The sequence below is a fragment of the Hyla sarda genome, chromosome 1, assembly GCF_029499605.1.
Source record: "Hyla sarda isolate aHylSar1 chromosome 1, aHylSar1.hap1, whole genome shotgun sequence".
Classification (NCBI taxonomy): Eukaryota; Metazoa; Chordata; class Amphibia; order Anura; family Hylidae; genus Hyla; species Hyla sarda.
The window spans coordinates 30,934,782-30,961,449 of NC_079189.1; the positions used below are offsets into that span (position 1 = coordinate 30,934,782).

At 47.9% G+C, this 26,668-nt stretch overlaps 1 long non-coding RNA gene across 1 annotated transcript; it reads right to left on the reverse strand.

Annotated features, from left to right (window-relative positions):
* Positions 1-553: 553 nt before the first annotated feature.
* Positions 554-2,846, reverse strand: LOC130332453 (uncharacterized). Its single transcript, XR_008875192.1, has 3 exons — positions 2,679-2,846; positions 1,199-1,398; positions 554-1,098 (listed from the first exon to the last, which is right to left on the reverse strand). It is a non-coding gene; the product is annotated as an uncharacterized LOC130332453 (long non-coding RNA).
* Positions 2,847-26,668: the final 23,822 nt, after the last annotated feature.

Genomic DNA, 26,668 nt, shown 5'->3' on the forward strand with positions numbered 1-26,668 from the left:
AACTTTTCCTCTTCACAGGTTTTGATGAATCCAGAGCTGTATCTAGCTGCTTTTGTGCCCGAGGCAAGAACAGAAGATTGCACCACCACCTCCATTTGGGCTCAGGCAACCCCTCAGAAATGTTTTTGCGGGCCACCCCTACTGAATTATTTATTGTTATGTTTCTCACAAATGACATATTCACTAATCATTTTTCATAGGCCACTTTAAAAATGAAGAAAGGAATCTGTTGCTATGGGCAACTCAGCATCTTTCCTCTGGACGGGTTTTGATAAATCTCCCCCACTGTTTAGAACAACAGGTGCTGCATGGAGATCGCTGGGGTCCCAGCAGCAGGACCTCCACGATCAGACATTTTATCCCCTGTCCTTTAGATAGGGGATAAGATGTCTAGGGACAAAGTACCAATTTAAGGGCCAGTGCACATCCAGTCCAAAAGTTGATCCTTTGCAACCGCATGACCCCTAGCAAGTTCACTGCATGAGACCCGTTCATCAAAAAAAGGCTTGTGCACGGACCTTGCTGGGTGTCCTATGGTTGCCTTGGCAACTGCACCACCCAACACCAGTTGCCTCTCTCGGCTCCGCATTGTGCAGATCGAGCAGCTTTAGACACTTAAAAAAAAGAAAAAAAAACTCATGTCATTTACATTTTGCTAACACTGTTTTTCACACACAGAAATAAAATAAATGAGTCGAACAAGTTAAAGAACAGTTTAAAAAAAGGGGAACTTTATTTATTATTTATAAAAGTGTTTGTGTAGGGATTTTTTGTAACCTCCCATCACTCACAAAGAGCGTACAGTAACTAACTCAGGACAGGAAAAACCTCCAGAGGGGAGGAAACCTGTAGGGAATCCATGGCTACTGTATTGCCCTTCCTCTGGGCATACTAAAGGAGGTTACCTCTAGAATTTGGGCCAATGTGTCTGTGTATGTTCGTGATTCGAGGGGCTGTGCCTTCATCCAACTTCTTGCTGTAGGTCCGGAAATCTAGGCCTTCATCCAACGTCTTGCTGTAGGTCCGGAAATCTAGGCCATCATCCAACTTCTTGCTTTAAGTCCGGAAATGCTACTCCACATGCTGGAAATAATGCATCTAAGATAGGAAAACAAAAGAGAGATTATTTACATGTTTATTATAGAAATGCACATGGAACTGCACTAAAACCTTTTGGACACAACAATGTGATACTTACCAGTCACAGTCATGTTTTTGACTTCACATTCCCGCGTCCCTACAGTGTCCAGCACCGGCCCCTCACTGATGGAGAATGAGCAGGAGCAGTGTTATATCTGCTCAGTGCTGCTCTCTGGTGGACAATGGTTATGACATCACATGTGTGACACGCTGTTACCTCCTGGGAGTTCTATTTGAGCAGTGCTGCTCTCTGATTGGCTGAAAATCAAAAAAGCTTTCTAATATATTCTGTATGACTGTTATCTAAGTTATTTTGGGAAATTTTTTATTAAAATGGCGCTGCTCCCTATGGGTGTGAAATATTTGTTTCTCCTAACCAGACACTCAGTATTTGTAATATCAATTGGTGGCCCCAACAGCCTGGGCCTATAGGTTTCTTACATAGATCAGTGCAGCTCCAGCAGGCTCAATGAGCTGTGAGCAGCGCTAGACGCCGGGACGTCTGATGAGTGACGTCCCTGACGTTGCGGTCTGTAGCAAAGGATGTCACTCGTCAGACGTCCCGGCAGCCATTGATTTAAAGTGGTCGTGGCTCCTGCTGCCAGTTCAAGATCAGACACCATGGCCCTAGATTGACATACTGCATCAGTGATCCCCTGTGGCTGTCCACCTGTTACAAAACTACAACACCCAGCAGACCCTGAGCTGTCCTAAAATTCCCAGGGCATGCTCTGAATAACGCCACACATTAATTGTGTTTAATCCCAGCCTAAGCCTAGGAACAGAGATAATTTTTGTTTGAGTTTTTTTTGGGCAAAAAAAAGAAGAAAAAAAAAAAACACCACAAAAACTGCCCCCCCCCCCCCCCCTCATTTCTATTCTTCCAAGATGCCCTCTTTGTGGAATTTTTACCAAAAACACTGGGGTGATTTATCAAAACCTGTGCAGAGGAAAAGTGGTTGCCCATAGCAACCAATCAAATTGCTTCTTTCATTTTTGAAAAGGCCTCTGATAAGTGAAAGAAACAATCTTATTGGTTGCTATGGGCAACTGGTCAACTTCCTCTGCACAGGTTTTCATACATCTCCCCCGATGTGTATTATTATTATCATTATTATTAATTATTATTATTATTATTATTATTATTATAGGCAGTTTTTTGGGGGGCTTTTTTTTCTCTCGGCATTCCACAGATTTGATACCCTAAAAACGCCCTAAAATGATGAAAACACCATTAGTGTCTGGTGTTTCATGTTACCCTATTGATTCCAACCTAACATGTGCCCGCAACGAGCATGGTGTTTTTTTTATGAAAAACACGCCAAGTGTAATCTCAGCCTAAATGATTGTTTTCACAACAGCTTGGAACAGGCTGCAGGCTGTGCTATATATTTGCATTGCTGCGGCGTACAGCACGTGCCACATTTATTTGGCGGCTTTCTGATGGCAAATATGGCTTTTTGCGCTGGCGAATGCAGCGGGCACTTACTGGGCGTGGTTTCCTAGGTGCACAGTTTACGCACTGATTTATGACTTACAACTTTGCGGAACAACCACTCCGGCCGTGACCAGACTGACCGAGCTAACGCTAAGGGCCTGGAGCCTTAAGTGAAGGGCCACATGGGAGGCGCCTCCAGCCCGGGGAGTTGTTGGAATAGGGGTTAATAAAAAAAAAAAAAAAAAAATGATAGATATCAAATGGTTGTTTTACATACAGCGGGTGCTGATTGGTTGCTCACCTGTAGCTGGGCAGATGTTCCTGGCCAGATGTTCAGCTGGCATGGGATTGGTCGCTGGGCAACGGCGGGAACTCGCTTTGTTTATAAATAAGGATGCTGCCCCTGGTTCCAGTCAGATGCCGGCGAGTCAAGCAAAGAAGAACCCCCCGCCCACCCTCCCTTGTTTTCTTAATGTTCCTTTTGTCGCGGTCGGAGTTTGTTAAGCAGGGTGTCACCCAGCTAGGCTGGGCGGACAGGTGGTAAAATTCACATTGGTTTAATATTTATTATTGAGTTTTTTATTATGTTATGTTATTGGTTTTCTTAATAAACGAGGACCGCGGCCTGTTTATCCAATTTAGTGTGTGGTCATCTTTATTTTAGTTTAGTACTTAATGTTAATTATAAAGTGGTCTCCTCCCTGGGTATGGAGGCTAGCCCTCCCATGACCAAGATGCCGCAGTGAATGGCTTTCTTTCTGTGACACCCGTCATGCCCATTGAAAGCAATGGGCGCTTTGTTTGCCTGTGTCCTACAGAAGGTGCCGGTCACTGACAGAATGCAATGGGAGGCCTGCTAGGGTTTTCACCTTTCTTGCAAAAAAAACAAAAACAGCCATGCTAATTTGCATAATTAATTATAAATGCGTGAGATCACAGGAAGTGATAGAAGAGATACAATTAATGTGAAGGGGAATGAAATGGCACAGGGGGAATAAAAGGGGCGATTGAGATGGCACAGGGACCCTGCCTGTTCAGCAGCTCGGGCCGCGGCCACCAGAGCTGGTGCAAGGATTTTTGCCACCCTAGGCAAAACCTCATTTTGCCCCGCCATTTAGTCTCACCCCTTTGCACCGCTCACCTGTTCAACCCCTTAAGGACGGACCCATTTTTTACCTTAATGACCAGGCTCTTTTTTTTTAATTTTACATCTGTCCCTTTAAATGGTAATAACTTTAGAACGCTTTTTCTGAGCGGAATGATTCTGACTTTTTTCGTGACATATTATACTTTATATAAGTGGTGCATTTTTGTTGACACATGCAGAAATGTTTGTGAAAAACTCCAAAATATTGTGAAAACTGGAAAATTTCTGGCATTTAATATTTTTTTTTTATGGTGTACACTGTGCGGTAAAAGTGATGTTATATCTATTCTGTGGGTCAGTACGATTGTGGCGATACCCAGTTTATATAGCTTTCTATGTTCTTTTTCCTTTTCTGAGCAAAATTCCTTTTCTGCTATTCCAACAGCTGTAACTGTCACGATGCCGGCTGGCAGGTAGTGGATCCTCTGTGCCAGAGAGGGATGGCGAGGACCGCGCTAGTGGACCGGTTCTAAGCCACTACAGGTTTTCACCAGAGCCCGCCGCAAAGCGGGATGGTCTTGCTGCGGCGGTAGTGACCAGGTCGTATCCACTAGCAACGGCTCACCTCTCTGGCTGCTGAAGATAGGCGAGGTACAAGGGAGTAGGCAGAAGCAAAGTCGGATGTAGCAGAAGGTCGGGGGCAGGCGGCAAGATTCGTAGTCAGGGGAGATAGCAGAAGATCTGGTACACAGGCTTTAAACACACAAAACGCTTTCACTAGGCACAAGGGCAACAAGATCCGGCAAGGGAGTGCAAGGGAGGAGACTAGATATAGCCAGGGAACAGGTGGGAGCCAATTAAGCTAATTGGGCCAGGCACCAATCAATGGTGCACTGGCCCTTTAAATCTCAGGGAGCTGGCGCGCGCGCGCCCTAGAGAGCGGAGCCGCGCGCGCCAGCACATGACAGCAGGAGACGGGAACGGGTAAGTGACCTGGGATGCGATTCGCGAGCGGGCGCGTCCCGCTGTGCGAATCGCATCCCCAACGGCCATGACAGGGCAGCGCTCCCGGTCAGCGGGACCGACCGGGGCGCTGCGGAGAGAGAGACGCCGTACGCGCTCCGGGGAGGAGCGGGGACCCGGAGCGCTAGGCGTAACAGTACCCCCCCCCTTAGGTCTCCCCTTCTCTTTGTCTGGTAACTGCCTCCCCTGGGATGAGGACACCGGGAAAGGATGGAGGGATTCCTCAACAGCAGGCGGAACAGCAGGAGTAGGGATGGGGAGGGAGGGCAGAGGGCGAGACTTGGCACGGGGCAGTGTGACACCAGGACGAGGGCCATGAGGGGACACAGAGGTTTGCCTGATGGGACTGGGAGGGGGGGAGAGGTATTTCTTGTGGTAGGCAGAGTCCTTAATGACCTTAGGGGGACCGGATACAGGAGGAACCACAGGGTCACGGCAGGGAGTACTGGGGACCGGTTGAAGGCAGTCCTTGGAACAAGAGGGACCCCAACTCTTGATCTCCCCAGTGGACCAATCCAGGGTTGGGGAATGGTGTTGAAGCCAGGGTAGTCCAAGGAGAACTTCAGAAGTGCAATTAGGAAGGACAAAAAATACAATTTCCTCGTGATGAGGTCCGATGCACATTAGGAGGGGCTCCGTGCGATAACGCACGGTGCAGTCCAATCTGGCTCCGTTGACCGCGGAAATGTGGAGTGGCTTGACAAGACGGGTCACCGGAATGCGGAATTTATTCACTAAGGACTCCCGAATAAAATTCCCAGAAGCTCCAGAGTCCAGGCAGGCCACGGCTGAGAGGGGAGAGCTGGCTGACGTAGAAATCCGAACAGGCACCGTGAGACGTGGAGAAGTCGACTTAGCATCAAGAGACGCCACACCCACGAGAGCTGGGTGCGAGCGTGCGTTTCCCAGATGTGGAGGACGGATTGGGCACTCCACCAAAAAATGTTCAGTACTGGCACAGTACAGACAAAGATTCTCTTCCTTACGGCGATTCCTCTCTTCCAGGGTCAGGCGAGACCGATCCACTTGCATGGCCTCCTCGGCGGGAGGCCTAGGCGCAGATTGCAGTGGAGACTGTGGGAGAGGTGTCCAGAGATCTAAGTCTTTTTCCTGGCGGAGCTCTTGATGCCTCTCAGAAAAACGCATGTCAATGCGAGTGGCTAGATGAATGAGTTCATGCAGGTTAGCAGGAGTCTCTCGTGCGGCCAGAACATCTTTAATGTTGCTGGATAGGCCTTTTTTAAAGGTCGCGCAGAGAGCCTCATTATTCCAGGAAAGTTCAGAAGCAAGGGTACGGAATTGTATGGCGTACTCGCCAACGGAGGAATTACCCTGGACCAGGTTCAGCAGGGCAGTCTCAGCAGAAGAGGCTCGGGCAGGTTCCTCAAAGACACTTCGAATTTCCGAGAAGAAGGAGTGTACAGAGGCGGTGACGGGGTCATTGCGGTCCCAGAGCGGTGTGGCCCATGACAGGGCTTTTCCAGAGAGAAGGCTGACTACGAAAGCCACCTTAGACCTTTCAGAGGGAAACTGGTCCGACATCATCTCCAAGTGCAGGGAACATTGCGAAAGAAAGCCACGGCAAAACTTAGAGTCCCCATTAAATTTGTCCGGCAAGGACAGGCGGAGGCTAGGAGTGGCCACTCGCTGCGGAGGGGGTGCAGGAGCTGGCGGAGGAGATGATTGCTGCTGAAGTTGCGACTGAAGTTGGCGCACAATGGTGGACATTTCCGACAGCTGGTGGGATAGATGGGCGATCTGTCGGGATTGCTGGGCGATCACCGTGGTGATATCCGAGATATAAGGCAGAGGGACCTCAGCGGGATCCATGGCCGGATCTACTGTCACGATGCCGGCTGGCAGGTAGTGGATCCTCTGTGCCAGAGAGGGATGGCGAGGACCGCGCTAGTGGACCGGTTCTAAGCCACTACAGGTTTTCACCAGAGCCCGCCGCAAAGCGGGATGGTCTTGCTGCGGCGGTAGTGACCAGGTCGTATCCACTAGCAACGGCTCACCTCTCTGGCTGCTGAAGATAGGCGAGGTACAAGGGAGTAGGCAGAAGCAAAGTCGGACGTAGCAGAAGGTCGGGGGCAGGCGGCAAGATTCGTAGTCAGGGGAGATAGCAGAAGATCTGGTACACAGGCTTTAAACACACAAAACGCTTTCACTAGGCACAAGGGCAACAAGATCCGGCAAGGGAGTGCAAGGGAGGAGACTAGATATAGCCAGGGAACAGGTGGGAGCCAATTAAGCTAATTGGGCCAGGCACCAATCAATGGTGCACTGGCCCTTTAAATCTCAGGGAGCTGGCGCGCGCGCGCCCTAGAGAGCGGAGCCGCGCGCGCCAGCACATGACAGCAGGAGACGGGAACGGGTAAGTGACCTGGGATGCGATTCGCGAGCGGGCGCGTCCCGCTGTGCGAATCGCATCCCCAACGGCCATGACAGGGCAGCGCTCCCGGTCAGCGGGACCGACCGGGGCGCTGCGGAGAGAGAGACGCCGTACGCGCTCCGGGGAGGAGCGGGGACCCGGAGCGCTAGGCGTAACAGTAACTTTTAAATTTTTCGTCCGACGCCATTGAGTAAGGGCTTATTTTTTGCGGGATGAGCTGTACTTTTCATTGGTATCATTTTTGCGATACGTGCTACCTTTTGATCCTTTTTATTCCGCTATTTGTACAAAAATTGGCAAATTTTGTGCTTTTTTTGTAGTTTTTTTACGCGGTTCAGTGTACAGGATAATTCACATTATAGTTTTATAGTTTTATAGTATAGTTACGGATGTGGCAATACCTATTATGTATATGATTTGTGTTTTTGATCTTTTTTGGTGATAATACAGGGCTTTTATTGGGAAAGGGGTATTTTTTATTTTTTTTTACACTTCATACTTTTATTGAAGAACTTTTTATTTTATTTTTTACACATTTTACAGGTTATACTATGCTGCAATACATTTGTACTGCAGCCTAGTATGACCCGATCAGCTGCACACTGTACAGCCTGTGCGATCCAGCCTGTGGCTGGATCTCACAGGCTTATGTAGCAGGCAGACAGGAGGTCATGATCTGACCTCCTGCTGCCATAGCAACCAACGGCGACCCCCAATCATATCGCGGCACCGCCGTTGGTAAACAGGGGTTGATCACGGCATCTATGGGGTTAATGCATCACGGCCCCAGCAGCTGCAGCGGGACTCCGGCCGTGATTGACAGCCAGGTCCCGCCACCGATCTCCTGCGCTGCCCACGGCAGATCGGCAGAGCGGAGATCGCTAGGACGTATTCATACGTCCCAGTGCGCGAACATGTCGGATGCTGGGACGTATGCATATGTCCGGTAGCGGGAAGGGGTTAATGATTGTTAGGCTATGTTAACACAGCAGGATTTCCCTGCAGAATTGCGCAGGTATTTTCCACACGGAAATTCCGCTGCAGCAGAGGAAATATCTGGCACAGAAATTCAAATTCTTGCGTCTGCAGAAATAATAGACGTCTATTCCACCTGCGTATTCTGCTCAGAAATACGTTGCCGTCTATGAGACGGCGAATTTCCAAGCAGTCCTAGTGTTGGTATTAGAGATGAGCGAATCGAAGTTGACGAACCCGAATTTGTTACGAATTTCATGAAAAATTTGATTCGCAACAAATGCGAATATCGCCGCGATTCGATCACGCGAATCGCTTCATTAAACTCCATTTTACAGCGTTCCAGGCTATAGGAGACCCAAGATGGCGGATCCACATGTGAGTACATGGGGCAGGGGATTATGGGAGGGCGGGAAAGAACGGCGGGAATGAAGGTAGGCGGGCTGACCCTGAATCACATGTGAGATGCAGCCTATCAGTGTTCACTGACCCCTGTGATGTCACAGCCCCTATATAATCGGCGGCCATCTTGCCTCTCTTCATTTCATCTATGCACTCAGATAGAGAGGACGGGACTGTGTGTGTGTGAATAGCTCATACCACAGCGTTACACTGCAACTGCTAGTCACATCAGCATTAGGGAAAGGCAGGAGTGCAGAGTGCTGTGCTGTTACTCTGAGAAGGATCATTGATTGCTTAACCTCCTATTCACGTTATTGAGCATTGCAGCAGAGAGGGGCAGATAGCTGTCAGCTGCCTCATACAGATCTCCAAGCTGCCTGAACTTTCTGAAGCATCTTATCTCCTCATTTTTCAGCCTAATTGAAAGTGAAAGTAAATCGATCTTTACTGTGGCAACCACTAGGGGGGCCAAACTGCAACTCCCAGCATGCCCAGAGAGCCAAAGGCTGTCTGGGCATGCTGGGAGTTGTAATTTTGCAACATATGGAGGGTCACAGTTTGGAGACCACTGTTACAGTGGTGCCCAAACAGTAGCCCTCCAGATGTTGCCAAACTACAACTCTCAGCATGCCTCGACTGCCCAGGCATGCTGGGAGTTGTAGTTCTGTAACATCTGTCCCTTCAGATTTAGCAATTTTCATGACATTTTTGAAAATTGCTGCTCTACTTTGAAGCCCTCTAATTTTTTCAAAAAGCAAAAATATGTCCATTTTATGATGCCAACATAAAGTGGACATATTGTGTTTGTGAAGAAAAATAAAATTATTTGGAATATCCATTTTCCTTACAATTAGAGAGCTTCAAAGTTAGAAAAATGCAAAATTTTCAAAATTTTCATGAAATTTTGGGATTTTTCACCAAAAAAGGATGCAATTAATGCCGAAAATTTACCACCAAAATAAAGTAGAATATGTCACGAAAAAACAATCTCAGAATCAGAATATTCGGTAAAAGCGTTTAAGCGTTATTAATTTGTAAAGTGACGGTGGTCATAATTGCGAAAAAGGACTCAGTCCTTAAGGTGAAAAAGGGCTGCGTCCTTAACCCCTTAAGGACGCAGGACATAAATGTACGTCCTGGTGAGGTGGTACTTAACGCACCAGGACGTACATTTACGTCCTGTGCAAAACCGCGGGCATCGGAGCGATGCCAGTGTCATGCGCAGCTGATCCTTGCTGCTGATCGCAGCCAGGGACCCGCCGGCAATGGCCGACGCCCGCGATCTCGCGGGCGTCCGCCATTAACCCCTCAGGTGCCGGGATCAATACAGATCCCGGCATCTGCGGCAGTGCGCGATTTGAATGAATGATCGGATCGCCCGCAGCGCTGCTGCGGGGATCCGATCATTCAGAACACTGCACGGAGGTCCCCTCTCCTTCCTGCTTCCGGCTCCCGGCGTCTCCTGCTCTGGTCTGTGATCGAGCAGACCAGAGCAGAAGATCGCTGATAACACTGATCTGTTCTATGTCCTATACATAGAACAGATCAGTATTAGCAATCATGGTATTGCTATGAATAGTCCTCTATGGGGACTATTCAAGTGTAAAAAACAAATGTAAAAAAATGAAAAAGTAAAAGTAAAAAAAAGTGAAAAATCCCCTCCCCCAATAAAAAATTAAAACGGCGTTTTTTTCCTATTTTACCCCCAAAAAGCGTAAAATTTTTTTTTCATAGACATATTTGGTATCGCCGCGTGCGTAAATGTCCGAACTATTAAAATAAAATGTTAATGATTCCGTACCGTGAACGGCGTGAACGAAAAAATAAAAAAAGTCCAAAATTCCTACTTTTTTAATACATTTTATTTAAAAAAAATTATAAAAAATGAATTAAAAGTTTTTATATGCAAATGTGGTATAAAAAAAAAAGTACAGATCATGGTGTAAAAAATGAGCCCCCATACCGCCGCTTATACGGAAAAATAAAAAAGTTAGAGGTCATCAAATAAAGGGATTATAAACGTACTACCGTATTTATCGGCGTATAACACACACTTTTTAGGCTAAAATTTTTAGCCTAAAGTCTGTGTGCGTGTTATACGCCGATACACCCCCAGGAAAGGCAGGGGGAGAGAGGCCGTCGCTGCCCGCTTCTCTCCCCCTGCCTTTCCTGGGGTCTAGAGCGCTGCTGTCGGCCCTTTTCACCCCCTGGTTATCGGCGCCGCTGCCCGTTCTGTCCCCCTGACTATCGGTGCCGGCGCCGATAGTCAGGGAGAGAGAAGCGGCGCCGACAGCCAGGGGGAGAGAAGGGGCAGCGGCACCTATTGCCGGCGCCGCTGCCCCGTTGCCTCCCCCCATCCCCGGTGGCATAATTACCTGAGTCGGGTCCGCGCTGCTCCAGGCCTCCGTCGTGCGTCCCCGGCGTCATTGCTATGTGCTGAACGGCGCGGCGCATGACGTCAGAGCGCCGCGCCGTGCATAGCAACGACGCTGGGGACGCACGACGGAGGCCTGGAGCAGCGCGGACCCGACTCAGGTAATTATGCCACCGGGGATGGGGGGAGGCAACGGGGCAGCGGCGCCGGCAATGGGTGCCGCTGCCCCTTCTCTCCCCCTGGCTGTCGGCGCCGCTTCTCTCTCCCTGACTATCGGCGCCGGCACCGATAGTCAGGGGGACAGAACGGGCAGCGGCGGGCTCTCTCCCCCTGCCTTTCCTGGGGGTATATCGGGGTATACAAGCGCACACACGCACCCTCATTTTATCATGGATATTTATGTAAAAAACTTTTTTTACCCAAATATCCTTGGTAAAATGAGGGTGCGTGTTATAGGCCGGTGCGTGGTATACCCCGATAAATACGGTAATTTGGTTAAAAAGTTTGTGATTTTTTTTAAGCGCAACAATAATATAAAAGTAAATAATAATGGGTATCATTTTAATCGTATTGACCCTCAGAATAAAGAACACATGTCATTTTTACCATAAATTGTACGGCGTGAAAACGAAACCTTCCAAAATTAGCAAAATTGCGTTTTTCGTTTTAATTTCCCCACAAAAATAGTTTTTTTTGGTTGCGCCATACATTTTATGATATAATGAGTGATATAATTACAAAGCACAACTGGTCGCGCAAAAAACAAGCCCTCATACTAGTCTGTGGATGAAAATATAAAAGAGTTATGATTTTTAGAAGGCGAGGAGGAAAAAATGAAAACGTAAAAATTAAATTGTCTGAGTCCTTAAGGCTAAAATGGGTCCTTAAGGGGTTAAGGGGTTAAAAAAAAAATAAATACAGAGTTTTTTCTGCGTATAGTTACGCATATTACTGCCCTCATCAGTGCATACCGCATAGGTACATCCAAGTATTGTACAATTTTGTACCTGTTAATCTGTCAAGGTGATCTATGCCCTCAAAGTCCAAACAATAGTATCCACCGGCTGGTGTTTTACAAAAATACAGTTTTTTCTGCGTATAGTTGCACATCTTACTGCCCTCATCAGTGCATACCGCATACGTACATCCAAGTAGTGTACCCTCAAGTACCTGTTAATCTGTAAAGGGCCTCCATACTGTGAAAGGACAGCCGTAAGTAATCACCTGCTGCTGTTCTAGACAAATACTGTTTAAAGTATATATAAGGTGTAGCTACCTATATAAGTAGCAGGTAGCTACACCTGGGCCCTTTCATTTTCTAGCAGTCTCCCAGTCTGACTGGGAGCACATGTTAAGTGTGCTGTTACACCTTGTTCACACTGGTGTGGTGCTGTGCGGCGTCCGTTGCTGCTGCGGCGCCATGTCTGCGGGGGGTGCGGCCCGGAGACTGGTTTGGGTGACACTGGGGCCACTCTGCCAGTGGGTCGTTCCCCCTGTGGGCACTGGTGTCGCAGCGGTGGTGGGCGCCGCCCAGTGCTACACCATTTTATGCTAGGGAAGTTAGGGACCCACTCTCAATAGGTGGCCTTGACGTGGCGAGTGGGCTTTGTACCTTTTGATCAAAATGTATATACTAACAACCTGTTAGTTTTTGTAATTATGCTGAGAAGCAATTAGATCATAATACAAAATTGTGGATGTGCGGCCATGTCTGTTTTTTCTACCAGGATTCACTGTTTAAAGAGTAGTGTAGCGTATTGTAATACCCTCATAAATGCACTAAGTATGTCAGGCAGAGAAGTGTTAGGACGTGCACAGTGGAGTGGCAGAGGCCTAAATACTTCAGGCAGAGTTGGCAGCAGACTTGGGGCGAGTGGCAGCAGGAGTTGCAGCGAGAGGCCTGAGCTCCCGTTAGCAGCCAGCGGTCGTGTCTCCACCAGCAACCCATCTGCCGTCGTCGATTGGTTAACACGCTCATCCACATCATCACAAGTGACATCTGACACTCCCAGTCAACAGTCGGTGGGTTCCTCAGACACAACCCTCAGTTGGCATGGCCCGGGAGCAGTCCCTGTCCTCCCATTGCCTTTGTCCTATGCTGTTCCCTCTCCTAAAGAAGTATCTTATGCTGTGGGTTCAGCTCCACTATTTACTGAGGATGATCTAATAGAAGACAGTCAGCAGCTACTGGACAGCCAAGAAGGGAAGGAGACATGCGCCGCTTGCTCTGCTAGGCGGCCAAGTAGTGATGCGGAGAGTGACGTGGGAGGCGGTGTTGCAAGTGTTCAGGGTCCTGAAGCAGACACTGTTGGGGAACCTGAGGAGGACATCAGTGACGTGCACACAACTATTGGTGATGATGAAGCTGATCGCAATTGGGAGCCGGGTGCAGAAGGGGCTTCATCATCATCAAGAGTTGCAGGTTGAGCTTGAGGCAGCAAGGCGTTAGCACGGTTGGCAGTCAGCGTGGTGGCAGTAGTGGAAATTCAGGAGCCGAACATGCCCGGGGAGACCACCTGCTTCGCGGCAGCCTACCTTTCCGGGAGGTAGTAGAACAGGGTAGTGTCCAAGAGACAACAGTATGCGCCCACTCATCCAACGGCGCAGAAGTTGAATGTGCTCCTGGAGGGTTAATAGGTAGGCGAGACAGAGGACCCAGACACACCGTGGCAGTATGCAGTGGAGATGGAGGCAGGTAGTACCTCCGAGTCACTGGCGCAAATGGCACGATGCATGCTCAGTTGCTTGCATAGGGATCCCCGAATTGCCAAAATTCGTCAGCGGGATGACTTCTGTATCTCCACCTTATTAGACTCTCGCTACCGTCCCAGAATGGGGGCTTTTTTTACACCCACTGAGAGGGAGGACAAACTGGCCTACTACAGAGAGATTCTATGTAGTCTATCGGCCACATGGTCCATCCACTCGCAGGTCTGACTCGGGGGGCCCTCTGCGCTCACCTTCCACTGCCATGGCTGCTGGGGAGGGGAGGGGTGGCAGGAGCAGTACAAGCTCAATCAGCAGCAGCCTGAGTCTACAGTCGCTTCCCCCGCATAATGAAGCAACTGGTAGATCAGCAGCAGGTAGACATGGAGCAGGACTTGAACCAGCAGGTGGTGGCATACCTTGACATGACCATGCCAACAACCATTGAAGATCCGCTGGACTTCTGGGCAGCCAAACTTGATTTATGGCCGCGACTAGCAGAGTTTGCCCTGGAAAAGCTGTCCTGCCCGGCCAGTAGTGTGCCATCCGAGCGGGGGTTTAGTGCGGCCGGGGCCATAGTCAACCCAAGGCAAACTCATCTGTCCACTAAAAATGTGGAGAGACGCCTCGGAGTAGATTGACCAGATGCCTCGTAGTAGATTGACCATGCTGCTACACCAACATTTCCCAATTATGGTTGGATATGAAACCCTCTTGGGTTATCAATTATGGTTATGAAACCGTCTTTGGTACTACCATTGCCTGCTCCTGGCTCATCCTGTGTCTTTCAGGAACTACTTACCTCACTGATGCTTCTGGCCTTGGGCCTTTAATTTTTGGAAGTTTAGCAGTAGCTAAATACATGCTTAATGCAAATATCAACATTGATCTTAATGTAAGGGGTTATGAAACCCTCTTGGGTACTGTGAATGCCTGCTCCTGACTCATCCTGTGTCTTTCAGGATCTACTTGTCTCACTGACACTTCTGGCCTTGGCCCTTTAATTTTTTGGAAGTTTAGCAGTAGCTAATACATGCTTAATGCAAATTTCAACAAAGATCTTTAAATTCTTGGCGCTCTGCCAGGTCCTTCTCCTACCCCGCCAGGGACGATCCAAGGACCTCAGTAAACCATCCAATCGTTAGTAGAGACATGCAGTGTGTACAAATGGCAGGGACTTAATGAACCCGAGCTTTTGACCCGCACTTAGTTGTGATTCTTCTTTCTTGGCAAATAATTGCAAACCCTGATCCCTATCGCGAACGGGGTTCAGCGGGTTACCCGCACCTGTCGGTGAAAGATAGACACTCGCTGGTCCGTTCAGTGTAGCGCGCGTGCAACCCCGGACATTTGAGGGCATAACACACCTTTTAATGTTCGATCCCGCGATTGATCGTGCAATGTAAGGGGTTATTAATGCCTCTTGGGTACTGCTGATGCCTACTCCTGACTGCTCCTGTGTCTTTCAGGAACTCCTTGACCTTATGATGCTTCTGGGCTTGGGCCTTTAATTTTAGGTTTTTTGAAATACATACATACATGCTTAATTTAAATTTCAACATTTATGGTGCAATGTATGGGGTTATTAAACACTCTTGGGTAGTGTTTTTTTTTTCAAATTTTCTAATAATTATCACTGTAATAAACTTGAATTTTCCAGAATAATAATAACCATTACACTATTGAATGCCTGTAGAGTGTGATTTTTTAAGTAAAATTTTCCCAAAAAATACGGAGAGGGATGAACTCTTTTGGTGGTCCACCGTCCTGCATTATAGAGTCTTCTGGACTCTTGGATATGCGCTTGTTCTTAAACAAAGGTACAAAAACCAAAAATGGCCGGTCAGGCCTAGGGAGAAGTTGCGCCTACATCTTACGGCCACATGAGCGCTGTGGGTGCTTGTGAGATTAGGTCCTTTGTACCCACACGGCGGGGTCCGGGACACAAATTTTGATTTAAATTTCAAATAAAAAAATAACACATTTCAACGGTCTCCTCATGCTGCAGCCAACTCCAGGCTGAGCCATTCTGGTTATATATAGAGAGCACTCGCTGTCCTAAATTTTTCTTAAAATTTTTCGTCAAAAATGTTTGTCTTTTTTTATTAGGGATTGTGAAGCTTTGGTGCATACTCTTTCATCAGCCAACTCCAGCCTGTGTCACTCAGGCAATATATGTTTTACTGATGGCGCTGCTGGGCCTGGGTCTGGGAATTTCAAATTTTCTCATAGGTAGCACCCGCCAAAAGTCTTCTTCATAAATTTCTACAATTGTTGTGTTTTTTGGTGGGGGGGATTGCGAAGCCCTAGTGTGTACTCATGCATCAGCCAGCTCCAGGCTGTGTCATTCAGGCAACATATAGGTAGCACCCGCTGTCCTAAATATTCTTAAAACATTTTTTTTTTAAATGGTTGTTTTTTCTTTGGGATTCTGAAGCCCTGTTGTGTACTGCTGCTTCCTGCTATACTCTGTCAGCCCGTTGGTCCTGTGACAGTGTGCTACTCCACCTCCACATCCTCCACTTTGTCTTAAGCCTCCACTGCCCGGAAAAGTCTCAGTGGCCCTTCAGCATACCATGTGTGCAGGTCACGGCGGTGTCACGCTGTTCTTCACATGGTTTGCCTTTGCGAGAAGTCTTGGAAACAATGGCCGGTCAGGGCAATGGAGATGTTGTGCCTACATCTCACGGCCACATGAGCCCTGTGGGGGCTTGTTGGATATGGTCCTTCGTACCCCCACGCTTGGGTCCGGGACATGCAAAGGTTGTTTTAAATTTAAAAAAATGATGGCGCTGCTGGGCCTGGGTCTGGGAATTTCAAAATTTCTCATAGGTTTCACCCGCTATCCAAAATCCTTTTCAAAAATTTCTAAAATTGTGTTTTTTTGGAGGAATTGTAAAGCCCTGCTGTGTACTCATGAATCCGCCAACTCCAGGCTGTGTCATTCAGGCAATATATGCTTTACTCATATTGCTGTGGGGGCTTGTTGGATTTGGTCCTTCGTACCCACACGATGGGGTCCGGGACACTCAAAGTTTGTTCTATTTTTCAAATAAAAAAATGATGGCGCTTCTGGGCCTGGGCCTGGGAATTTCAAATTTTCTCATAGGTAGCACCCGCTATCAAAAATCTTTTTCAAAAATTTCTAAAATTGTGGTGTTTTTGGGGGGGAATTGTGAAGCCCTGTTGTGTACTTGTGAATCAGCCAACTCCAGGCTGTGTCATTCAGGCAATATATGCTTTACTGATGTTGCTGTGGGGGCTTGTTGGATTTGGTCCTTCGTACCCACACGATGGGGTCCGGGACACTCAAAGTTTGTTTTAATTTTCAAATAAAAAAATTATGGCGCTGCTGGGCCTGGGTCTGGGAATTTAAAATTTTCTCATAGGTAGCAACAGCTATCCAAAATCTTTTTCAAAAATTTCAAAAATTGTATGGTTTTTTTGGGGGTGATTGTGAAGCCCTGGTGTATACTCGTGCATCAGCCAACTCCAGGCTGTGTCATTCAGGCAATATATGGTTTACTGATGTCGCTGTGGGGCCTGGGTCTGGGAATTTCAAATGTTCTCATAGGTAGCAACCGCTATCTAAAATCTTTTTCAAAAATGTAAAAAATTGTATGTTTTTTTGTGAAGACCTGGTGTATACTCGTGCATCAGCCAACTCCAGGCTGTGTCATTCAGGCAATATATGGGTTACTGATGCTGCCGTGGGGCCTGGGTCTGGGAATTTCAAATTTTCTCATAGGTAGCAACCGCTATCCAAAATCTTTTTCAAAAATTTCAAAACTTGTATTTTTTTTTTGGGGGGGGGGGGGTGGATTGTGAAGCCCTGGTGTATACTCGTGCATCAGCCAACTCCAGGCTGTGTCATTCAGGTGCACCCTACAGACAGACTAACTCAGCAAGCTGCAGCTAAGATTTTTACCGTAAAGTGTACAGTGTGAAAACGAGACCCTCCAAAATTTGAAAAACTGCAGTTTCCGTTAAAATTTCCTCACACAAATAATAATTTTTGGAGTTCGCCGTACATTTTATGGTAAAATGAGTGATGTCATTACAAAGTACAATTGGTTGTAGTATTGTTTACACAAAAAACAATCCCTCATAGTGGTCTGTGAATCAAAATATGAAAGATAGGGGATAAGATGTCTGATTGCTGGGGTCCCGCCGCTGGGGACTCCCACAATCTCTCCTGCAGCACCCACTTGTCATCAGCTTGGAGCGAAGATCGCTCCATGTCTGTTGACTCACAATACAGGGACCGGAGTATCATGACATCACAGCTCCGCCCGGGCATGACGTCACACCCTGCTCCCTCAATGGAACCCTATGGGAGGGGGCGTGACGGCAGCCATGCCACCTCCCATAGACTTGCATTGAGAGGGCGGGGCTGTGACATCAAGTTACTCCGGCCCCTGTATTCTGATTCCTCAGATACGGAGCGATCTTCACTCCAAGCTGATGACAAGTGGGGGCTGCAGAAGAGATTGCGGGGGTCCCCAGTGGTGGGACCCCAGTGATCAGACCAGGGGGTGGATCCAGAGTCTAGTCTCAAGAGGGGCACTATCAGAGTATCATGCGCTGGTCAACAAACCCCCTCCCATAGACTTGCTTTAAGGGGCGTGGTGTGACATCACAAGGGGCGTGGTTATCACATCACAACTCCCGCAGCCTGCACCCAAGGTTTGTAACAAAATGTTCAGAACACTGGGGCAGTGGAGTATGCCTTTAAGTACGCAGCATAGTGCCCACACTAGGTAGGCAGCATTGTTCCCAGTTCCCCCACACTAGGTAGGCAGCATAGTTGCCCTACACTAGATAGACAGCATAGTTGCCCCACATTAGGTTGGCAGTATAGTTCCCCCACATTAGGTAGGCAGTATAGTTCCCCCACATTAGGTTGTAGTTCCCCTACATTAGGTTGGCAGTATAGTTCCCCCACATCATGTTCCCCTAACATATAATGCCCCCTGTGACGTGCCCCTCACATATAATGCCCCCTGTCCTGCCCCACAGGGGGCATCATATGTGAGGGGTACATGACAGGAGGATTATATCTGAAGGGCACCTGATGATGATGGGGGCATTATATGTGAGGGGCACAGCACAGGGGGCATTATATGTGAGTGGAACATGACAGGGGACCCCCTGTCATGTGCTCTTCACATATATTGCCCCCCTGTCATGGACACCTCACATTAGATGTATCTTTTTTTTGTGCCCCTTAAGTTTTTTAAATTGCCCCCTGACCCCAGTGCTATATAGTTATGCCAAACAGTTAAAAAAAAATATATATATATACACTTACTTATATTATGTTTCCCCACTGAGCAGCTCTCTTCTTCTTACTTGCACAGACTGTGCAGACAGGTGAGCGGTGAGCCGCAGTGATGGGATCTTCAGGCGCCGGCGCGATAATGTGACGTCATCACGCCGGCCTGCCATTGATCGCCGATCACATCTGTGGTGTCCCGGTACCGCATCCTATCCGGTACCTGTGTATATAGGTCACCATAGCCAGAGTCCCTAAGACGTCGGATCCTTTTGTCTGGTCTGCCCCTTGTCACCTCTCATCTAGATAGTCATTAAACTAATAGTTTATTCAGGATTTATGTAAATATAATAGTTCTAATGTATATAACTAGTTAATTACCTGTCCGAAGCATAGCAGGACCTGCAGTTCACGTGATCAGGTAAACTCTATGGTTTTTTGCTTAACCCCTCAGCCCATTTGGACCTTAAAGAGTACCTGTCATCATCTAAACTTTCCCTGATCCCCCTTCCCATCTGTCCCTTAATCTAACTATGCCTATCCCTGTGTTTATTGAGGTTTAAAACGCTGTGGAAATACCTCTTTTTATCCCTCTTCATTAGCTCAGGAACACTGTCTTTCTGATGGGTGGAAGGAGGCGGGTACCGGCAGGTATGATGTCACATGAAGCTTGGCTGGGACTCTGCTTCTGCCAGTCTTCCTGTATGCTGCTCTCCCTCTGCAGCAGTGTTTCCCAACCAGGGCACCTCCAGCTTTTGCAAAACTACAACTCCCAGCATGCACAGACAGCCAACAGCTGTCCAGACATGCTGGGAGTTGTAGTTTTGCAACAGCTGGAGGCACCCTGGTTGGGAAACACTGCTCTGCATTGTGCATACAGACTAAGTACAGGTGAGGGATGGCATCCTCTGTCTCTCTCTCTCCTGTGTCTCTCTGCACTAAAAAGTCAATGCTGAGAACCAGGGGCGGTGGGAGCAATTACAGAGGCAGTGATTAATGTCGGGGGGGCAGTGAGATAATACAATGTATAAGATAACGTGTGGTGAGGGGCAGGGAGAACACAGAGCAGGGGGGAGGGGGAGGTGACTGGCTGTTATATGAGAGGCATGTGCAGGCTTGTAGCTCACAGGCTGGGAGCGAGTCCTGAGCTGAGACTACTGAACTTCCGGTGGAAGGACCAGAGCCCTTTCAGCATTAGTCCTAAAAGCTGTACACTTACTATGAAAAGCATAGGATGCTGCTTGCAGACCAGGCATAGAAGAGTGACCCCTAGTGGCCAAAAGTATAAAATGAAAAAAACTGGTATAAATATTAATTTTTTTTAATGAAGATATATTACAATATCTCTTCATTAATGATTATGAACAACATATTAAAAGTTTTTGTTGATGACAGGTACTCTTTAACCCCTTAAGGACCCAGCCATTTTACACCTTTGGACCCGGCCATTTTTTGCACATCTGACCACTGTCACTTTAAACATTAATAACTCTGGAATGCTTTTACTTATCATTCTGATTCCGAGATTGTTTTTTCATGACATATTCTACTTTAACATAGTGGTAACATTTTGTGGTATCTTGCATCCTTTCTTGGTGAAAAATCCCAAAATTTGATGAAAAATTAGAAAATTTTGCATTTTTCTAACTTTGAAGCTCTCTGCTTGTAAGGAAAATGGATATTCCAAATAATTTTTATTTTTATTCACATTTTCAATATGTCTACTTTATGTTTGCATCATAAAATTGATGAGTTTTTACTTTTGGAAGACACCAGAGGGCTTTGAAGCAGCAATCTTCCAATTTTTCACAAAATTTCCAAACTCACAATTTTTCCGGGACCAGTTCAGGTTTGCAGTGGATTTGAAGGGTCTTCATATTAGAAATACCCCACAGATGACCCCATTATAAAAACTGCACCCCCCAAAGTATTCAAAATGACATTCAGTCAGCGTTTTAACCCTTTAGGTGTTTCACAGGAATAACAGCAAAGTTATTCACAATCTCCTTTTTTTACACTCGCATGTTCTTGTAGACCCAATTTTAGAATTTTTACAAGGGGTAAAAGGAGAAAATGTATACTTATATTTGTCGCCCAATTTCTCTTGAGTAAGCACATATCTAATATGCCTATGTAAATTGTTCGGCGGGCGCAGTAGAGGGCTCAGAAGCGAAGGAGCGACAAGGGGATTTTGGAGAGTACGTTTTTTTTAAATGGTTTTTGGGGGCATGTTGCATTTAGGAAGCCCCTATGGTGCCAGAACAGCAAAAATCCCCCACATGGCATACCATTTTGGAAACTAGACCCCTTGAGGTACGTAACAAGGAATAAAGTGAACCTTAATAACCCACAGGGGTTTCACGACTTTTGCATATGTAAAAAAATAAAAATAAAATTTCACTAAACAGCAGGCATCCCGGCACATCGCCGAGGGGGGTCCTGAGACCCCCCTATGACCGCGATGCGCGAAAATCGCAGGTCAATTCAGACCTGCGATCTGCGCGATTCCAGGTCATACGGGTCACTGGTGACCCGGTGACCCGGAAAATAAGAGGGATCGTAGGTGTCCGAGACACCCTCGATCCCCCTAAAGGGATAGGAGTTTGGTTTGGTGGCAGGGGTGCCACCCCTCCTATCCCTGCTATTGGTCGGCCGAGCGACCGACTGATAGCAGACCGGGGGAGGGGGGGTTAAAGTTCGGTTCCCCCGCTTTGCCCACCTATCGGTGTCCGGGCAAAACGAGGGAACCGTCCAGGGAAGGTCGGCGCCGAAGGTCCCTACCTGGATCCCGGATCCCAGAGCGCGATCCTCCATGCGGGGATCCCCCACGTGCGGCGGCAATGGCGGCTTCCGGGTCCTGCTAGGTGAGTTGTTGCCTAGCAACATCCAGAGGGCCACAGTTTACAGTGGTCTCTAAACCGTGGCCCTCCAGATGTTGCAAAACTACAACTCCCAGCATGCCCAGACAGCTGTTTGCTGTGTGGGCATGCTGGGACTTGTAGTTTTGCAATATTTAGAGGGGTTCAGGTTGTAGATCACTAAGTGGTCTCAAACTGTAGCCCTCCAGATGTTGCAAAACTACAACTCTCAGCATGCCCAGACAGCAATTTGCTGTCTGGGCATGCTGCGAGTGTTAGTTTTGCAACATCTGGAGGGCCACAGTTTTGAGACCACTGGACAGTGATTTACAACTTGAACCCCTCTAAATCTTGCAAAACTACAACTCCCAGCATTCAGGAACAGCATAAGGCTGTCTTGGCATGCTGGGAGTTGTACTTGCGTGCCTCCAGCCATTGCATAACTATATCTCCCAGCATGCCCTTCCGCAATCAGTACATGCTGGGAGTTGCAGTTTTGCAACAGCTGGAGGCACACTGGTTGGAAAATACTGAGTTAGGTCATAGAACCTACACCTACATAGAACCTACATAGAATCTACACTGATAACAACCCCTTGGCCCATTTGAACACTGCTAAGTTGGGAGCTCTTGAACAGCGTTGGTCCTCTCGGTTGGCCAACTATGATTTCAACATTAAGTTACTTTCTTGCATGGCCCCGGGAGAAGCATCTCCTGCTGAAGATGTGTGAGAAGATGTGGAAATGCTTCCCTTCTACCAAAGGTTCGTGAGCCAGAGTGCTCTAACTGCCAAGGCGGGTGACGGACCTGAATCTCCCAAAGTCCCTGAAGATCTGTCAACCTGGAAGACACTTCAGGATGAAAGCCGGGTTATCGGGGACCTCCTAGACTATTGCCTCCACAAGAAAGTGCCCACTCGGGTGCGCAAGGCCCACGGGGACTTCGAACTGAAGCGGTTGTGGTGGCAGAGGAATCGCCTGTTCCTGCACAAGGGGCTGGTCTATCGAAATTCCCTGGACCCAGTTTCCGGAGACCGCATACACCAGATTGTGGTTCCCCGAAGAGATGCAGCCATGGTCCTGAATGCCTATCATGATCAATCCGGACACTTCGGGGGCCCATAAGACAGAGATCACCGTTAGAAGAGGGAGATTTTACTGGATTGGGATGCGGGGAGACATCGAGAAATGGTGTGCCGAGTGCTCCGTGTGCAACGTGATAAAGAACCCCCGAAGGGACGCAAGAGCCCCTTTGCATCCCATCTGTACAGAAAGGCCAAATCAAATTTTTGCCTTGGATCATGTGAAGCTGGCCCCCACTCGATCTGGCTATTGTCATGCTCTACCAAGGGTGGATCATTATTCCAAGTGGGTGGTCGTAGACCCTGTCAAGGATCTTACCACCAAGACTGCTGCTCAACTCTTCTATCGACATTGGATCCAACCTCTGGGGTGTCCTGAATCGGTCCTCACGGATCGAGGAACCGCCTTTGAAGCCCAGTTGTTCCAGGAACTTTGCCGGTTGCATGATTGCAAGAAGCTCCGGACGACGGCCTACCATCCCCAAGGGAATGGGCTCTGCGACAGGATCAATCAAGTGTTCATCCAAATGCTTAGAGCTGCCTCTGTTTCAAAGCACTAAGAGTGGCCTCAGCTGTTGCCGGAACTCCTAGAAATTTACAACAACACTGTCCACTGCTCTACGGGGTACATGCCTTTTTTCCTGATGATGGGCCGACACGGCCAATTGCCAAAGGATCGAACCTTCGGGCTACAGGCACCCTTCAAAAATTCTCCTCAGGTTTCCCAAGGTTGGGTGTCAGAGCATCAACGAAGAATTGAGGAAGCCAAGGACATTGTTGAAAAGAAAATGGTTGAAGTTCATGAACGCCAGCAGAAAGTTTATAATCGACATGCTTCGGCTCAGCCCTTACAGCTTGGAGATAATGTGTGGCTCAGAAAATTTCCTAGAACCCATAAATTGGACTCCTTGTGGGAAACTGAGCCATACACCATTACTGCAGTCCCTTATCCTGAAACAGACGTGTATGAGCTACAGAAGGACGGGTTCGAGCCACAGGTGGTCCACAGGAATAGGATGAAAATGTGCCTGAAAAAAGATGTGCTTGGCCCATCTCCTCCTACTCCTTCTGCTCATCCTGCTACTTCTACTCCACCTCCAAGAAGGCCAGTGAGAGAATATGTGCCGGGAGAAGGAATTCATCCCACTATGGACGTTCCTTTGTTCCCATCTCAGCAGCCTACCATGTATTGGGGTATACCGTTCCCAGCTCCATCCAGCCAGCCGCCACTGGTTGCTCCACCCAAACAGTTGTCGGTAGCCGTTTCGCCTAATCAGTTGCCAGTAGTTGTTGCTCCCTGTCAACCACCATTGGTTGCTACATCCAGCATCAGTCCTGCTCCAGTGACTGCTTCAGGTATTGATGTCACTACTCCACCAGTCTTCAGAGAACCCCCCAGTCCAACCGAAGATATTGCTTCTGTTTCCAGCCCTCCAGCTGGTACCTCGGGGACTGAAGTTCTTGAAGAATCCCCAAGTAAAGGAATTCCTGATGACTTGGAGGTGGTGTTGCAGTGGTCTCAAAGGGCTACACAGGGCAAACTACCCGCAAGGTACCAGGACTCATATTTAGTACCTGCACACATAGTAACTTTGATAACCCACTTCAATGCTCTGCCTATCACTTTCCAGTACTCTAGATTACTCACTTAAATGTACTACCTCAAGTTTCTCTTGTACATACACCAAAATAAATATCTCACTTAAGAAAACACTTAGGAATTGTAGCATATTGTAAAAGCAATTCCTGCCACTGTTAGGTACACTTCTTCTTCTCCTTCTTTGCGTGTGTGAGATGCTCTGCCTGGCTAGTAGGTGCTCTTGCGAATATAGAATTAAACACGTATTTCTAAGAATAACCTAGTTGGGTTGTTTTGAAAGTGCTCTAGGGGTATGTAGCATGTAGCCGATAGACCCTAGCAGCCATCCTTACTGTGACCTAGCTTCCAGCTAGCCAGTATAACTTTTGTTTACTAACAGGTAACTTATTGTTGGCGAATAAAATGTGTGAGATAATAAAAATGTTTAGTCAGCTTGAAACTAAAAGTATAGAGGGCTGTTCTAATGTTCAGTTTAGCCTCATAAAAATGTGTAGAGAGCTAATAAAATGTCTTAGGAGCTAGCAACTACATGTCAGTTAGCTGCCTAATTGTCTAGTAAGCTTTAAAGTGTATAATACGTTTAATAAAATGTCTATGAAGCTAGAAACTAAAAGGATAGATAGCTTCCTTAAATGTCTAGATAGCACCAATGTCTAGATAGATTTCTATTGTCTAGTCCAGATACTAGTGAGAGTATCAAAGAATGTTAATGTGTTCCATTTTTACTTAGAATGTATAGCAAATGTATAGATGATCCTGTTCTAGTCCTAGCCCCTCTGTCTTAGGGGACAGGCTCCGAGGTCGACTTATCTTAAGTAAGGGGGTTTGTGGTGTCCCGGTACCACATCCTATCCGGTGCCTGTGTATATAGGTCCCCATAGCCAGAGTCCCTAGAACGTTGGCTCCTTTTTGTCTGGTCTGCCCCTTGTCACCTCTCATCTAGATAGTCATTGTTACGCCGAGCGCTCCGGGTCCCCGCTCCTCCCCGGAGCGCTCGCAACATCCTCGCAATTGCAGCGCCCCGGTCAGATCTGCTGACCGGGTGCGCTGCGATACCTCTCCCAGCCGGGATGCGATTCGCGATGCGAATGGCGCCCGCTCGCGATGCGCACCCCGGCTCCCGTACCTGACTCGCTCTCCGTAGGTCCTGTCCCGGCGCGCGCGGTTCCGCTCCTTAGGGCGCGCGCGCGCCGGGTCTCTGCGATTTAAAGGGCCACTGCGCCACTGATTGGCGCAGTTGGCTTAATCAGTGTGTTCACCTGTGCACTCCCTATTTATACCTCACTTCCCCTGCACTCCCTCGCTGGATCTTGTTGCCATTGTGCCAGTGAAAGCGTTTCCTTGTGTGTTCCTAGCCTGTGTTCCAGACCTCCTGCCGTTGCCCCTGACTACGATCCTTGCTGCCTGCCCCGACCTTCTGCTACGTCCGACCTTGCTCTTGTCTACTCCCTTGTACCGCGCCTATCTTCAGCAGTCAGAGAGGTTGAGCCGTTGCTAGTGGATACGACCTGGTTGCTACCGCCGCTGCAAGACCATCCCGCTTTGCGGCGGGCTCTGGTGAATACCAGTAGCAACTTAGAACCGGTCCACTAGCACGGTCCACGCCAATCCCTCTCTGGCACAGAGGATCCACCTCCTGCCAGCCGAATCGTGACAGTCATTAAACTAATAGTTTATTCAGGATTTATGTAAATATAATAGTACTAATGTATATAACTAGTTAATTACCTGTTCGGAGCGTAGCAGGACCTGCGGGTCACGAGATCAGGTAAACTCTATGGTTTTTTGCTTAAGGACCTTTGGAGGTCCCTGTGACGTATTAAACCCACCATGCTTTGTGACGGTGAGTGACAGATATTTGGACCAATCAAAACAATCCCGTCCCTGCCCATATAAGGGAGCGGCGGCCATGATTCTCGCTCTTGTTCCTGTGCAGCCAAGCAGTAAGCATCTCTCTTGTTCCTGGGCTGTCAAACGAGCAGGATCTGCGCAGCTATCTTCCGCAGTGAGTTAGGCCCGAGCCTTGCGGCAACGGCTGATCAATTCAGAATCATGAGTGTATCAATCCCTGATCACTCTGCAAGATCACCGGACCTTATCTATCCCCTAAATCCAGACGGATCTTCTCAAATTACCCTAAATTCAGAGACTTGTATTAATATTCAAGGTCCGCAACAACTGTCAGTCACTAAACTATATAGAGACTGTTTGCATGTGACTGTTATTGTGCATTGGATGTACCGCAAGCCTTTCAGTAAAGTTTATCCAAGTTCAAGTACCTTGTGGACCTTCAGTCATTTTGTGCATGCACCTATCG